Source organism: Manis javanica, chromosome 10, assembly GCF_040802235.1.
Source record: "Manis javanica isolate MJ-LG chromosome 10, MJ_LKY, whole genome shotgun sequence".
Taxonomy (NCBI): Eukaryota; Metazoa; Chordata; class Mammalia; order Pholidota; family Manidae; genus Manis; species Manis javanica.
This window is the reverse complement of record NC_133165.1, coordinates 82,329,478-82,347,214: the sequence shown is the minus strand read 5'-3', so window position 1 is coordinate 82,347,214 and position 17,737 is coordinate 82,329,478. Positions and strand designations below refer to the sequence as shown.

General features: G+C 38.4%; 1 pseudogene; it reads left to right on the top strand.

The window, feature by feature from the left end:
* Positions 1 to 14,185: 14,185 nt before the first annotated feature.
* LOC140843777 (olfactory receptor 6C2-like) lies at positions 14,186 to 15,124 on the top strand (annotated as a pseudogene).
* Positions 15,125 to 17,737: the final 2,613 nt, after the last annotated feature.

Here is a 17,737-nt window from a genome sequence, read left to right as displayed (position 1 = left end):
AGAATTGGAAGCAACCTGTGTCCATCAGTGGATGAATGGATAAAGAAGACATGGTACATATACACAATGGAATATTACTCAGCCATAAGAAGAAAACAAATCCTACCATTTGCAGCAACATGGACGGAGCTGGAGGGTATTATGCTCAGTGAAATAAGCCAAGCAGAGAAAGAGAAATACCAAATGATTTCACTCATCTGAGAAGTATAAGAACAAAGGAAAAACTGAAGGAACAAAACAGCAGCAGAATCACAGAACCCAAGAATGGACTAACAGGTACCAAAGGGAAAGGAACTGGGGAGGACGGGTGGGTAGGGAGGGATAAGGGGGGGAAGAATAAACGGGGTATTATGATTAGCATGCATAATGGGGGGGAGAAAGGGGAGGGCTGTACAACACAGAGAAGACAAGTGATTCTACAACATTTTGCTATGCTGATGGACAGTGACTGTAAAGGGGTTTTTTGGGGGTGCCTGATATAGGGGAGAGCCTAGTAAACATAATATTCTTCATGTAATTGTAGATTAATGATAATAAAAAAAGGAAAGAAAAGGGGGATTACTCCCTATAGGATAAAACTAACTGTAAATCAATGATTAAAGCATGCTTTAAATATCCTTAATTTTGATCATTTAAATGGTGTCAGATGATCAGCTATGGAAGTACATTTTTCTCATAATATTATTTTCTCTTAAAAAAAAAAGCAGTTCCTGTGTGGTGATCTCCAATAAGTTCTTTGCAATGATATAAAGGGCATATCAAAGTGTGGGCAAAGGGTTTGTTTGTGTTTATACAGAGGATCAAAGCCTAATTTGTCTACCCAGAAAATGAATTAAGATATGATATGAAGAAGAACTTCCAACATGAACATTCTCTGGAAGAGTCATTCCAGAAGATGAACATCAAAAAACTTAAACAAAGACCCTGGCACTGTTGCAGTTGTAGCTCCATTCATCCCACCGGTTCCTGGACTTGCCATTGGAATAAAGAAGGAAATATCTAAGTTGGCCTGTGCATACAGTAAAACAACAAATTTGACTGGATCTATACTGTCGGAACTCAACCAAGAATTAGGAGAAGTGCAAGTTGCAGCGCTCCAAAATCTTGTGACTACAGACTATCTACTGTTAAAAGAACATATGGGATGTGAACAGTCCCCAGGAATGTGTTGTTTTAATTTGTCTGATTTTTCTCAAACTATTCAAATTCAGTTAGGCAATATCCATCATATCATTGATAAGTTTTCACAAATGCCTAGGGTGCCTAACTGGTTTTCTTGGTTTCACTGGAGATGGCTGGCAATTGTAGGTCTGCTTTGGTTATGTAGCAGTATTCCTATTATGTTAATGTGTGTATGCAAATTAATTAGTAGTTTAAAACCTATACATACTGAAGTTACTCTACAAGAAGATATGTCAAAGAAATAATCAATCTTCCCATGTTTTCTTCCGTCTGCTACTTCTATAGCTTTTCTTCTTCCTTCCTAATTACAACCCTTAAGTAGAATTTGTGCCTCATAACGAAATTACCGAGTATCATAATTCATCCAAGTGGTGAAGATACCTCAAGACAAATGCTGAACATAAAAGCCACAGGGCATAAATCTGCAAAGAAGTAAAAAGCTAACCTTTCAAAGAATATTGCTTCTCTCTCACTTACCAACTTTACATTTCCCTGTATGACCCCGGAAGATGACTGGTTAGCCAGAGACAGGTAAGATTCCTCAAGGGAGGAACAACCTAAGACAGGCACAGTTGCAGGGGTGCCATCAGGTGAGAAATTGGGGGCCAAGAGAGGTGACATATAGAACCCCACCCCCCTGTTTTGAGAGAAATCTGCATCTGTGTATGTTTTGTTGCCCTTGTCTAGCTTGGATTAATACTTAATCTATAGGCACACACCTGATCATCTACATCTGCCCTCTTACAGCACTAAACTATGTTTTCTACCTTTATCTTGCATCTACCTACCACTTCAGCATTTTATTTAAAAAAATAATAATAATAAAAATAATAATAAGGGAGAAATGTGGGATTCACATATAAATCAAGTATAAAAATCAAACAAATATTCATATTTGACCTGACTGTTTATAGTTCATAATGTGTGATCGAAACTGAAAGTTTCTGTGATGACTACCCTTGCACTTTTCACCATAAGAACTTATTCACCATGTAAGAATTTGTTCACCATGTAAGAACTTGTTTGTTATGCTTCCGAAGATTGGAGACTGTTGAGAACTAGGCTTGGGGTTAATTAATGATTGTGCATTGAGTCCCCTATACAGAATTTTATTGTTGTTAACAACCATTTGATCAATAAATATGAGAGATGCCTGCTCAAAAAAAAAATACAGGAGGCGGAGCCAGGATGGCAGCATGAGTAGAGCAGTGGAAATCTAATCCCCTAAACACATAGAGGTATGAAAATATAACAAAGAAAAATCTTCCTAAAATAGAGACCACAGGACACAGGACAACATCCAGACCACACCCACACCTGCAAGAACCCAGCACCTTGCGAAGGGGGTAAGATACAAGTCCCGGCCTGGCGGGACCCGAGCGTCCCTCCACCCGGCTCCCGGCGGGTGGAAAGAAACCGGAGCGGGTTTTTTTTTGGCGTGTGCATTTTGGAAGCCTTAAAGGGACAGGGACCCTGTTGCTAGGGAGGCAGGGTGGCAGGACCGGTGAGCGGGTGCCTGGGACCAGCACCTGAGGACAAAGAATATCCCGCATTTTTCCCTGTGGGACCGGTGGGCGGGTGCCTGAGACCGGCACCTGAGGACGGAGGAAATCACGTGTTTTTCCCCTTGGTTTTTTTTTTCTCTTTTTGGTGAGTGCTTTTTGGAGGCCTTAAAGGGACAGGGACCCTGGTGTAGGGAGGCAGGGCGGCGGGACTGGTGAGCGGGTGCCTGGGACTGGCACCTGAAGACAAAGAATATTGTGCGTTTTTCCCTGCGGTACTGGTGGGCGGGTGGTTTTTGGAAGACTTGAAGGGACAGGGACCCTGGTGCTAGGGAGACAGGGCAGCAGGACCAGTAAGCGGGTGCCTGGGACTGGCGCCTAAGGACAAAAAAAAAAAAAATCGCGTTTTTTCCTTTATTTTTTATTTTTATTTTTTCTGTTCCCTCTCTCATTGTTGCTGTTATTGTTTTGGTTTGGAGAGTGCTTTTTGGAAGTCTTAAAGGGGCAGGACAGGTCACTTAGACCAGAGGCAGGGAATCTGGGGATCTCTGTGCACTCTAACCCCCTGGGCAGCAGGGAGCACAGAGGCCCCTTACGGAGATAAATAGCCTCCCGGCCAAACCCCCTCCAACGGGGCTCCACCATTTTGGAGGAGCAGCCACAGCCAGGCCAAGCCCACAGCAACAGCGGAGATAAACCCCATAGCAACCGGGCAGGAAGCAGAAGCCCTGTCTGCACACAGCTGCCCAGCACAAGCCAGTAGAGGTCGCTATTATCCCAGGAGAGGAAGGCCACAAACCAACAAGAAGGGAAGGTCTTCCAGCGGTCACTTGTACCAGCTCTGCAAACTATCTCTATCACCATGAAAAGGCAAAACTACAGGCAGACAAAGATCACAGAGACAACACCTGAGAAGGAGACAGACCTAACCAGTCCTCCTGAAAAAGAATTCAAAATAAAAATCATGAACATGCTGACAGAGACGCAGAGAAAAATGCAAGAGCAATGGAATGAGATACAGAGAAAAATGCAAGAGCAGTGGGATGAAGTCTGGAAGGAGATCACAGATGTCAGGAAGGAGATCACAGAAGTGAAACAATCCCTGGAAGGATTTATAAGCAGAATGGATAAGATGCAAGAGGCCATTGAAGGAATAGAAACCAGAGAACAGGAACGTATAGAAGCTGACATAGAGAGAGATAAAAGGATGTCCAGGAATGAAACAACACTAAGAGAACTCTGTGACCAAGCCAAAAGGAATAATATTCGTATTAGAGGGATACCAGAAGAAGAAGAAAGAGGAAAAGGGATAGAAAGTCTCTTTGAAGAAATAATTGCTGAAAACTTCCCCAAACTGGGGGAGGAAATAATCGAACAGACCATGGAATTACACAGAACCCCCAACAGAAAGGATCCAAGGAGGACAACACCAAGACACATAGTAATTAAAATGGCAAGGATCAAGGACAAGGAAAGAGTTTTAAAGGCAGCTAGAGAGAAAAGGTCACCTATAAAGGAAAACCCATCAGGCTAACATCAGACTTCTCGACAGAAACCCTACAGGCCAGAAGAGAATGGCATGATATACTTAATGCAATGAAACATAAGGGCCTTGAACCAAAGATACTGTATCCAGCACGACTATCATTTAAATATGATGGCGGGATTAAACAATTCCCAGACAAGCAAAAGCTGAGGGAATTTGCTTCCCAAAAACCACCTCTACAGGGCATCCTACAGGGACTGCTCTAGATGGGAGCACTCCTAAAAAGAGCACAGAACAAAACATACAACATATGAAGAATGGAGGAGGAGGAATAAGAAGGGAGAGAAGAAAAGAATCTCCAGACAGTGTATATAACAGCTCAATAAGCGAGCTCAGTTAGGCAGTAAGATACTAAAGAAGCTAACCTTGAACCTTTGGTAACCACGAATCTAAAGCCTGCAATGGCAATAAGTACATATCTCTCAATAGTCACCCTAAATGTAAATGGACTTAATGCACCAATGAAAAGACATAGAGTAATAGAATGGATAAAAAAGCAAGACCCATCTATATGCTGCTTACAAGAAACTCACCTTAAACCCAAAGATAAGCATAGACTAAAAGTCAAGGGATGGAAAAACATTTCAGGCAAACAACAGTGAGAAGAAAGCAGGGGTTGCAGTACTAATATCAGACAAAATAGACTTCAAAACAAAGAAAGTAACAAGAGATAAAGAAGGATACTACATAATGATAAAGGGCTCAGTCCAACAAGAGGATATAACCATTCTAAATATATATGCACCCAATACAGGAGCACCAGCATATGTGAAGCAAATACTAACAGAACTAAAGAGGGAAACAGACTGCAATGCATTCATTGTAGGAGACTTCAACACACCACTCACCCCAAAGGAGAGATCCACCGGGCAGAAAATAAGTAAGGACACACAGGCACTGAACAACACACTAGAACAGATGGACCTAATAGACATCTATAGAACTCTACTTCCAAAAGCAACCTGATATACATTCTTCTCAAGTGCACATGGAACATTCTCCAGAATAGACCACATACTAGCTCACAAAAAGAGCCTCAGTAAATTCCAAAATATTGAAATTCTACCAACCAATTTTTCAGACCACAAAGGTATAAAAGTAGAAATAAATTCTACAATTAAAACGAAAAGGCTCACAAACACATGGAGGCTTAACAACATGCTACTAAATAATCAATGGATCAATAAACAAATCAAAATAGAGATCAAGGAATATATAGAAACAAATGACAACAACAACACTAAGCCCCAACTTCTGTGGGACGCAGCAAAAGCAGTCTTAAGAGGAAAGTATATAACAATCCAGGCACACTTGAAGAAGGAAGAAGAATCCCAAATGAATAGTCTAACATCACAATTATCAAAACTGGAAAAAGAAGACAAATGAGGCCTAAATTCAGCAGAAGGAGGGACATAATAAAGATCAGAGAAGAAATAAACAAAATTGAGAAGAATAAAACAATAGAAAAAATCAACGAAACCAAGAGCTGGTTCTTTGAGAAAATAAACAAAACAGATAAGCCTCTAGCCAAACTTATTAAGAGAAAAAGAGAATCAACACAAATCAACATAATCAGAAATGAGAATGGAAAAATCACAACAGACCCCACAGAAATACAAAGAATTTTTAAAGACTACTATGAAAACTTATATGCCAACAAACTGGAAAACCTAGAAGAAATGGACAACTTCTTAGAGAAATAAAACCTCCCAAGTCTGATCAAGAAAGAAACACAAAAGTTAAACAAACCAATTACGAGCAAAGAAATTGAAACAGTAATCAAAAAACTACCCAAGAACAAAACCCTGGGGCCAGACGAATTTACGTCGGAATTTTATCAGACACACAGAGAAGACATAATACCCATTCTTCTTAAAGTGTTCCAAAAAATAGAAGAGGAGGGAATACTCCCAAACTCATTCTATGAAGCCAACATCACCCTAATACCAAAACCAGGCAAAGACCCCACCAAAAAAGAAAATTACAGACCAATATCCCTGATGAATGTAGATGCAAAAATACTCAATAAAATATTAGCAAACAGAATTCAACAGTATATCAAAAGGATCATGCACCACGACCAAGTGGGGTTCATCCCAGGGATGCAAGGATGGTACAACATTCGAAAATCCATCAACATCATCCACCACATCAACAAAAAGAAAGACAAAAACCACATGATCATCTCCATAGATGCTGAAAAAGCATTTGACAAAATTCAACATCCATTCATGATAAAAACTCTCAGCAAAATGGGAATAGAGGGCAAGTACCTCAACATAATAAAGGCCAGATATGATAAATCCACAGCCAGCATTATACTGAACAGCGAGAAGCTGAAAGCATTTTCTCTGAGATCGGGAACCAGACAGGGATGCCCACTCTCCCCACTGTTATTTAACATAGTACTGGAGGTCCTAGCCACGGCAATCAGACAAAGCAAAGAAATACAAGGAATCCAGATTGGTAAAGAAGAAGTTAAACTGTCACTATTTGCAGATGATATGATACTGTACATAAAAAACCCTAAAGACTCCACCCCAAAACTGCTAGAACTGATATCGGAATACAGCAAAGTTGCAGGATACAAAATTAACACACAGAAATCTGTAGCTTTCCTATACACTAACAATGAATCAATAGAAAGAGAAATCAGGAAAACAATTCCATTCACCATTGCATCAAAAAGAATAAAATACCTAGGAATAAACCTAACCAAAGAAGTGAAAGACTTATACTCTGAAAACTACAAGTCACTCTTAAGAGAAATTAAAGGGGACACTAATAAATGGAAACTCATCCCATGCTCATGACTAGGAAGAATTAACATCGTCAAAATGGCCATCCTGCCCAAAGCAATATACAGATTTGATGCAATCCCTCTCAAATTACCAGCAACATTCTTCAATGAGTTGGAACAAATAATTCAAAAATTCATATGGAAACACCAAAGACCCCGAATAGCCAAAGCAATCCTGAGAAAGAAGAATAAAGTAGGGGAGATCTCACTCCCCAAATTCCAGCTCTACTACAAAGCCATAGTAATCAAGACAATTTGGTACTGGCACAAGAACAGAGCCACAGACCAGTGGAACAGATTAGAGACTCCAGAAATTAACCCAAACAAATATGGTCAATTAATATTTGATAAAGGAGCCAAGGACATACAATGGCAAAATGAAAGTCTCTTCAACAGATGGTGCTGGCAAAACTGGACAGCTACATGTAGGAGAATGAAACTGGACCATTGTCTAAACCCATATACAAAGGTAAACTCAAAATGGATCAAAGACCTGAATGTAAGTCATGAAACCATTAAACTCTTGGAAAAAAAATAGGCAAAAACCTCTTAGACATAAACATGACTGACCTCTTCTTGAACATATCTCCCTGGGCAAGGAAAACAACAGCAAAAATGAGCAAGTGGGACTACATTAAGCTGAAAAGCTTCTGTACAGCAAAAGACACCATCAATAGAACAAAAAGGAACCCTACAGTATGGGAGAATATATTTGAAAATGACACATCCGATAAAGGCTTGACGTCCAGAATATATAAAAAGCTCACATGCCTCAACAAACAAAAAACAAATAACCCAATTAAAAAATGGGCAGAGGTACTGAACAGACAGTTCTCTAAAAAAGAAATACAGATGGCCAACAGACACACGAAAAGCTGCTCCACATCGCTAATTATCAGAGAAATGCAAATTAAAATCTCAAGGAGGTATCACCTCACACCAGTAAGGATAGCTGCCATCCAAAGGACAAACAACAACAAATGTTGGCGAGGCTGTGGAGAAAGGGGAACCCTCCTACACTGCTGGTGGGAATGTAAATTAGTTCAACCATTGTGGAAAGCATTATGGAGGTTCATCAAATTGCTCAAAACAGACCTACCATTTGACCCAGGGATTCCACTCCTAGGAATTTACCCTAAGAACGCTGCAATCAAGTTTGAGAAAGACAGATGCACCCCTATGTTTATCGCAGCACTATTTACAATAGCCAAGAATTGGAAGCAACCTAAATGTCCATCGGTAGATGAATGGATAGAGAAGATGTCGTATATATACACAATGGAATACTACTCGGCCATAAGAAGTGGAAAAATCCAACCATTTGCAGCAACATGGATGGAGCTGGAGAGTATTATGCTCAGTGAAATAAGCCTAGCGGAGAAAGAGAAATACCAAATGATTTCACTCATCTGAGGAGTATAGGAACAAAGGAAAAACTGAAGGAACAAAACAGCAGCAGAATTACAGAACCCAAAAATGGACTAACAGGTACCAAAGGGAAAGGAACTGGGGAGGATGGGTGGGCAGGGAGGGATAAGGGGGTGAAGAAGAAGGGGGATATTAAGATTAGCATGCATGGGGGGGGAGGGAGAAAGGGGAGGGTGGGCTGCACAACACAGAGAGGACAAGTAGTGACTCTACAACATTTTGCTAAGCTGATGGACAGTAACCGTAATCTGGTTGTTAGGGGGGACCTGATATAGGGGAGAGCATAGTAAACATAGTATTCTTCATGTAAGTGTAGATTAAAAATTAAAAAAAAAAAAGAAAGAAAGAAAGAAAGAAAAGGGGGATTACTCCTTGAGAGGATAAAACTATTGGTAAATCAAAGATCAACGCATGCTTTAAATATCCTTAATGTTGATCACTTAAAGGGTGTCAGATGATCAGCTATGGAGGTACTCTTTTTTGATAATATTCCTTTCTCTTAATAAAAAAAAAAAAAAAAGCAGTTACTGTGTGCTGACCTCCAATGAGTTCTGCACAGTGGTATAGAGGGCATGTCAAAGTGTGGGCAAAGGGTCTGTTTGTTTCTATGCAGAAGATCAAGGCCTAGCTTGGATACCCAGAAAATGAACTAAGATCCGATATGAGGAGGAGCTTCCGGCATCAGCACTCTCTAGAGGACTTGTGCCGGGTGATGATCATCAAAAAGCCTCCACTGGGATCCGGACGATGCTGCGGGTGTGGCTGCATCCAGCCCACCGTCTCCTGGACTTGCCATAGGAATGAGGAGGGAGATGTCTAGGCTGGCATGTGCATACAGTGAGACAACGAATTTGACTGGATTTGTACTGTTGGAACTCAACCAGGAGTTGGGAGGGGTGCAAGTTGTAGCGCTCCAAAATCTCATGACTATAGACTATCTATGGTTAAAAGAACATACGGGATGTGAACAGATCCCAGAAATGGGCTGCTTTAATTTGTCTGATTTTTCTCAGACTGTTCAAGTACAATTGGACAATATCCATCATATCATAGAGAAATTTTTACAAATGCCTAGGGTGCCTAAATGGTTTTCTTGGCTTCACTGGAGATGGATGGTAATTATAGATTTGCTTTGTTTATGTCACCGTATTCCTATTATGTTAATATGTGTGTGCAAATTAGTTAGTAGTTTAAAACCTATACAAACTTAAGTTACTCAACAAGAAGATATGTCAAAGAAATAATCAATCCTCCCATGTTTCCTTCCATATGCTACATCTATAGCTTTTCTTTTTCCTTCCTAATTACAACCCTTAAATAGAATTCGTGCCTCATATCGAATTTACCGAGTATCATAATTCCTCCAGGTGGTAAAGATACCTCGAGACAAGTGCTGGGCACAGAAGCCACAGGGCATAAATCTGCAAAGAAGTAAAAAGCTAACCTTTTCAAACAATATGGCTTCTCTCTCACTTACCAACTTTACATTTCCCTGTATGGCCCTGGAAGATGACTGGTTAGCCAGAGACGGGTAAGATTCCTCAAGGGAGGAACAACCAAAGACAGGCACAGTCTCAGGGGGGCCATCAGGTGAGAATTTGGGGAACAACAGAGGTGAGGCTCAGAACCTCACCCCCCCTGTTTTGAGAGAAATCTTCTGCATCCGTGGATGTCTTGCTGCCCTTGTCTAGCGTGGATTAATACTTAGTCCATAGGCACACACCTGGTCATCTGATCATCTACATTTGCCCTCTTACAGCACTAAACTATGTTTTCTACCTTTATCTTGCATCTACCTACCACTTCAGCATTTTATTAAAAATAAAAATAATAATAATAATAGAGGGAGAAATGTGGGATCAACATATAAATCAAGTACAAAAATCAAACGAATATTCATATTTGACCTGATTGTTTATAGGTCATAATGCATGATCAAACCGAAAGTTTCTGTGATGAATGCCCTTGTACTGTTCACCATGTAAGAATGTATTCACTATGTAAGAATTCGTTCACCATGTAAGAACTTGTTTGTTATGCTTCAGAAGATTGCAGACTGACGAGAATTAGGCTTGAGATGGATTAATGATTGTAAATTGAGCATTGACCTCCCTATACTGAATTTTATTGTTGTTAACAACCATTGGATCAATAAATATGAGAGATGCCCTCTCAAAAAAAAAATACAGGTGAATGTGAAAAAATAATAAAATAAAATAAAATAAAAAGTATGAAGCATGAAGGATATGAAAAATGTATGAGGCCTATTCAGAAAAATATATTTTTTTTCTGAAAGGTAACATGAAATCTATGTATATAAAATAGCATAAATAAAGGCCAACTTAAAAGTGGTCATGTATTTGCACCATATATCACAAATTGTTAATAAAGAATAAGTAATAACAATGCTCAGTTCTAGGAAATATTATGAAAAGGAAAAGATATTTATAGTAAAATGACTGCAACACACCTGAATGTTGATATATAAAAAAACATGTTTATAATAAAAATAATAGAATCATATAATAAGCTCCAGGTAGTCATTCTTTATAATAGTGAATTTTTTCTTTAAGAAGTCACAAAGTTTCAGCTGTTAGTATTGATTTCAAATCAAAATGGAATGAAGCAAAAAGAAATATTATTTGTTCTCCAAATGATGACACAAATTAAAACCATTGAGTAAAAAAAAAAAGTTTGTTTTTAATTAGCAAAGTGGTTTGAAAACCACCAGTAATCTCCTAAATTAGTGTTAAGATATGGCAAAAGTAAGAGTTGTCAGAGTAGTTTCAAGATTGAGTCCACATAATAAATATTATAACTTATCTAGGTCTGGGGATAAATATTACCTTGATTTAACTCTATATCTTAGTCTCCTACAGCTCTGAGGTTATTGCACTAAACAAGATGAAAATGCTGTTTCCAACAAATTTTTTACATCCGCTATTAAGCATAAATTCACAAACATTTCATATTTGTGAATATGCCAATTAATAAGAATATATACATGGAATTTTATGGAAGAGTGTAATAGAGACATTAAGTGTCATTATTACTTTTAAGCTTAATTTTTCCATTTTTGTTATGTTAATGTTTTAATAATACATAGCAATTACACAAGGTGAAAATATGTTGCCAAAGTGCGAAAGTAATTGTATTCTGTCATGGTAATTAGCAGTTAAAGATGTTATTGAATAAAAGGATATAAAGGTAGGATTGTTCTTTCTCATTTGATTTTTATTTTCTGTGAAGTCCTCTGTTGCACATCACTGTGGAATCTTCAACTCTCTGAGGACATTGTCCCCACTGCTGCCTGTTTCAGGGTCTTTGCCAAAAGATTACACAAGAGATTCATAAATAAGTCTGGATCCTAATTCATCTGGCACTTAGGTCCACATACGAGCCATGCAAACCGTTCCTCATCCTTCTAACCCTCCGGATGTTCAGGGATAAACAAGCAACTGAAACCAGTATGTCTGTGGCCTTTGAGAGACTAAGAAAATTATTTTCTTTAAGAAACAGTTTGATATATTTTACCAAGAGCAATGGATAGTTAATAGAATTGTGCTAAAAAAACAAGAGTTTATAATTTTGAGTTAATTGAAGATTTTGAGAGCGGCTGGATCTGTATGTCAACAAATGTTAGGTCACTTAAAAATAGGTGAAACAAAGGACTTCTGGAAGCAACCTTGAATTGGAAATCATCAGCTGACATAACTTAGATTCCTGCAGTTTTTTTAAAAGACAAAAGAAGGAAACTTATATTAGTGAAACAATAGTGTCTAATTTTTTCAAGATATTTAGGAGCAAGGACATGGCTCAAATTTACAGACTTGTGTAAAGCACAGTGTTGTTAAGACTGAAGAACAGAGAGGTAGGTGGGTGTAATGTTTCTTTTTCTATGTCTCAAGTCTCTTATTCTACTTAATTATTTTAATTGCTTAATCTATTGCAACTATTCATTTAATTTATTGTTAGTTGTGTGATATTCATACTCAGGGGAGTGCCCAGCACATCCTAAAATATCAATCCAGGGTCATCCCTGCATCTCTTTACCAAAACCTGAAAACTCTTAGGTATTTACTATGGGAAATGGGCAGATGGTGAGTACAGAGTATCTCCTACTTCTGAAGGAAAGGATATTTTAAACTTAAGTGAAACCTTTACATAACCAGTTAATTAGAATTTGCATAATGATTGATGTGATTTTCATTAAATTATTTATGGCCTTTAAGAAGTGTTGGAGATTGAAGTCATTTTAGAAGGAATTAGTGCAGTTATTTGTTGTTAACTAAGGATCAACCACAGAGCAGGCGATGGTCCGAAAGCGGAATGTAAAAGTTTTATTCTGTGGTGTTCATATATTTCTGGCAAGAGTATTGAGTAAATATGGATAGAATCCAAAAAAGGAAAGCTATTTCTCTGCCAAACACAGTGGTAAGTTAGGTAACAATTTTTGCCTCAATGTAGGTATTATATATATGCTGAGTACGTAGTCAGGTCATGGTGTGACTTAGGAGCCACCCAGAACATATCCTACACCAAACATAAAAGCCACCAGTAATCTCCTAAATTAGAGTTAAGATATGGCAAAAGTAAGAGTTGTCAGAGTAGTTTCTAGATTGAGTCCACATAATAAATATTATAACTTATCTAGGTCTGGTGATAAATATTACCTTGAATTAACTCTATATCTTAGTCTCCTACAGCTCTGAGGTTATTGCACTAAACAAGAAGAAAATGCTGTTTCCAACAAATTTTTTACATCCGCTATTAAGCATAAAGTGTGACAAAAACACAGAGAAAGTTCTTAATGTGGCTTGGGAGATTTGGACTTCTCTGAAGAGTTAAATAGAAACAGAGGAATGAATCACAAAGACCCAGGTATAGGTCAGAATCAGCATAATGGATATAATAAGGGGTAGGGGAAAAACATATATGACTATGCAAAATTTTTTCCAGACAGGTAGTACATATAAGATGACTTGTGCAGTGGAACAGGCTTTGACAGCATTGGTAGAGGAAACTAGGAATATCTTGTGTCACACACAACTGTTGTGTTTTTAGTTCATTCAGGAAAAAAAATCCTACAAGCAGAAAGTGACAATGAGGAAAACCTTGGTTATTGATAAGGGAAATATTCTTAAGGGAAGTAGTATACCATGAGCTAATCTATTCCAAAGTGCAAATTAAAATAATAGTGCACATTTTAAAAATTCTCATGGAAGATTCTATTTTCCTTGGACTACATTTTTAAAAAAATTCCATAAAAACATTACTTTTTTCCTGAAACACAGTCATGACCATTTAATAGGATATAAAATCAACTTGATGATACATGTATTTATTTCTAATGAGATATATTAGAACATAAACATCAGAGAGTAGAGAACCTACGGGTTAGTTTTTTGTTTCCAATATATGTGTTTAAGTATTTGTGTAGGTGTGAGCAGGTACACTGGGCTGCAATATAAAATGTCTACCTTACCATGTGTTGTAGTAAAAAACATTTGAAAGCCAGGTTTATGATCCACCTAATGATATGCTTTCAACAGAGCCAAGAACATGAATTATTTTTAAAACTCATTATCAAGAAAAACAAAATACACATAAAATACATTGCTTAGCTTTTTTGAACAAAACCCATTGTAAGACAATTTTTCCACTCTCTACTCAGATCTTACTTCCATTGCTTTTACATGCAGACTGGGAAAAAGACAGGACCCAGGAATGAGAAACCACACATCTCTAACCAGTTTCATCCTCCTGGGATTGACAGATGACCCTCAGCTACAGATTCTAATTTTTATATTTCTACTGATCACCTACATGTTGAGTGTAACTGGAAACCTGAGCATCATCATCCTCACGTTAGTGGATTCTCACCTTAAAACTGTGATGTACTTTTTTCTCCAAAATTTCTCTTTGTTAGAAATCTCATTCACTTCTGCATGCATTCCTAGATTCTTGTACAGTATATCAACAGGTGACAGGACTGTTACATATAATGCTTGTGTATGCCAACTATTTTTTACATATGTTTTTGGAATAACAGAATTTTTTCTCCTGGCTACCATTTCCTTTGATCGATATGTAGCCATCAGCAAACCCCTGCATTACATGACTATTATGAACTACAGGGTCTGCAAATGGCTTGTCTTCTGCTGTTGGGTGACTACTCTACTGATCATATTGCCACCACTTAGCTTGGGACTGGACCTGGAATTCTGTGCCTCTAATGCCATTGACCACTTTGCATGTGATGCTAAGCCAATATTGAAGATCTCATGCTCAGATACATGGTTCATAGAGCAGATGGTGATTATCTGCTCGGTGATGATTTTTATTGTGACTCTGGTGTGTGTGGTTCTGTCCTACATGTACATCATCAGAACAATTCTAAGACTCCCCTCTGCCCAGCAGAGGACAAAAACCTTTTCCACCTGTTCTTCCCACATTATTGTGGTTTCTCTCACCTATGGCAGCTGCATCTTTGTTTATATCAAACCTTCAGCAAAAGATGAAATGGCCATTAATAAGTGAGTAACCATACTCACTACTTCCATTTCCCCCATGTTGAACCCATTCATTTACACTCTTAGGAACAAACAAGTGAAACAAGCCTTTAATGACTTGGTCAAAAGATTTATATTACTGTCAAAGAATTAGGGGAATATTGATGTCCAGATCCCTAAGCACTTTTTCTTTGGTTTCTATCTAACTTTGTCTTTTCCTCATCTATATTTGGCCTTCCATTCAGTACTGACCCTTGTCAATTTACCACTTTCATCTCTGTATAAAAAAGCTTCCTTCAGATGATAATTGTAATGAAGAAAAATGAGAATAGGTGTTTCAGGAAATCTAAACTGGACTTCACTCCTAAGATTTCCTTACCATTGCTGAAAGGATTGGGAAATTTATCTTAAAATATTAGTAGAATAGTGAACGTCGTCACTCAAAAGAAAGCACACACACACAGAAAAACAGAAACAAAACAAAAACCTTACTCAAATGAGACGGGACTTAATATTGAAAAGAATCAATACTTTTCTAAGTGTAATGAGGTAAAATTTCATACATGCAAAATGTATTTCATGTAGGGAATGTGTATAAGATTTATGATTTGAAAGAAGCATTTAATAATGGAGTATCTTTAAAATCACTTGATTCACATATTATTTTATTGACTGGATCCTGTCCAATATAAAAGTTATTTAAAATTTGCCAAAGGGACATGATTAAAGTTACAAGGAAGAGAGAAATGCACTGGCAATTCCTGTTTAAGATAAATCCTTCACTGAAGTTACATAAAACAGATTAACACTGATATTCCAATTAAAATCTTAAATCTTGAATGTAGAGCATTTAAAAAACAGATGTCAGCAAGCACAAGGAAACTAATGTAGGGCTAGAAGAGTTATAAATAAGCAGTAAGCCAAATATACTGGGAAGGAAAAAAAAAGAATAAAATGTGAATACAAATATCAATGAGATGATTTTCTATTTTAAAAGGAAAAAAGACTGTTCAAGAATCCAAATTATGCACCTAACAGTAATTCCTTTACGGAAGACTAGCATTTCATTACTGAATGCATTATGCACCAACTTCCACTTCTATAGTTGAACATAGCAAAATTTCCTTTGATTCTTGTTCTCGTACTTCAGGCCACTTCTCATACTGTCACTTACGCAGGCAGGAATTGTCCCCTCATGTTTTGACTTCCAAACCCAAAGGGCCCTCCAGTTAAAATGACATTCCCACAGGAATTTTTTGGTGATCTTGTCTTATGATTGCACCAAGAGTACCACCAGGCCTTGGTCAGTCTGACTCATTCACAATAGTGTCATCACTTTCCCGGTACTTTCATTCCTTACCAAACTGCATTTCATCTTTACTTGCCCTTCTACTCTCAGTGGCAAATGCCTTGGAGAATCTTTGCTTCATATGTCAAATTCTAGAATGCTTTATGCCTGGTGCCTAGAGAAATATTAGTTACATAAGGGATAAGTTACCAACATGATGATTTGAAGCTTCAGAAGATGCAAATGAGAACTAACATATGAAGAGAAAAAACACTGAAATAACAATGATTTGAATCTGTGAATAACAGATAAAGAATGGCATGACTGTAAGAAAGAATCCTGTTAAAATATTTATTTTTAAATATCTAAAGGAAATAAAATGTAAGCCACAATTTGTAGAAAATGTATATTGATAAACCTGAAAATAATCCTACAACATATATGTGTATTCATAATTTACACTGGAGAAATGTGGAGAAATCAAAGTTTAAAAGCATGAATTATTGAAAGGGGATTAAACATGATGGCATGAGAAGTGAGACAGAAACCTTCTCTCAAAACCACATATAATATGAAAATACAGTAAATGCAACTAATCCTATAAGAGCAACAGGAAAGAAGGCTGCACCAGAGTGCATACACCTAGAGAAAAGAACAGACCTCATGGAACAGGGCAACGTATCAAAGCTGTGATCCAGTTGGATGCAAGCCTTTCCCCAACCCTAGATCACTGGCATGAGGAAGAGAAATGAAGTGGGGAGGTGGTTCAGACCAAGGACTGCTGAAGACCCAGCCCTGGAGATCTGCTCTGGTAGTACAAACCTACATTATATGGTGCTCTGGAGATTAGTGGGGTCGGAAAGCTGAAACAGGTGGGATACATGGAGAGACTGAGATTCCAGCTGCTTGTGGAAAGCAGGGATCCACATCTAGCTTCTCTGGGACAAAAGAAAGGCAGGCAGTCTGAGAGACTTCCTAACAGCAGGTGGGCTTGTAAAGGGGCAAGGATTGCAGAGAGCTTACTGCTCAGGAGAAAGGACAGGTGGACAAAATTGGGCACACTCTGCCCAGGAGATTGGGAACTTTCAAGAGCTATAGGTGCTCCATTCCCCTGCCTGGTTACCCCGCTCTGAGGCCTCCCACCATAATATGCAGCCCACTGCACCCTCCTCCTGGCTGGCACCAGCTTGAAAACTGGCTCCCCACCTCTTATACCAAGCCAGCTAGGGGGAGACCCAGCCTATTGCAGCTACAAGCACAAACCATAGAGGATTCTACCTACATGCTTGGCCCAATGGCCTTGTCAATGGAGACAGGCGCTGCACTGAGAAGCAGGAAACAGGTCATTCTTCCTGACAAGCAGCAGTGCCACTCACCTGCGACCCCTGCCATTGCTCCAGGGGCTGAGTAGGTCCAGAGAGTAGAGCTTCTGGCACTAGAGGGCACCATATACAAATATGAAATGCCAAAGGAAACTGG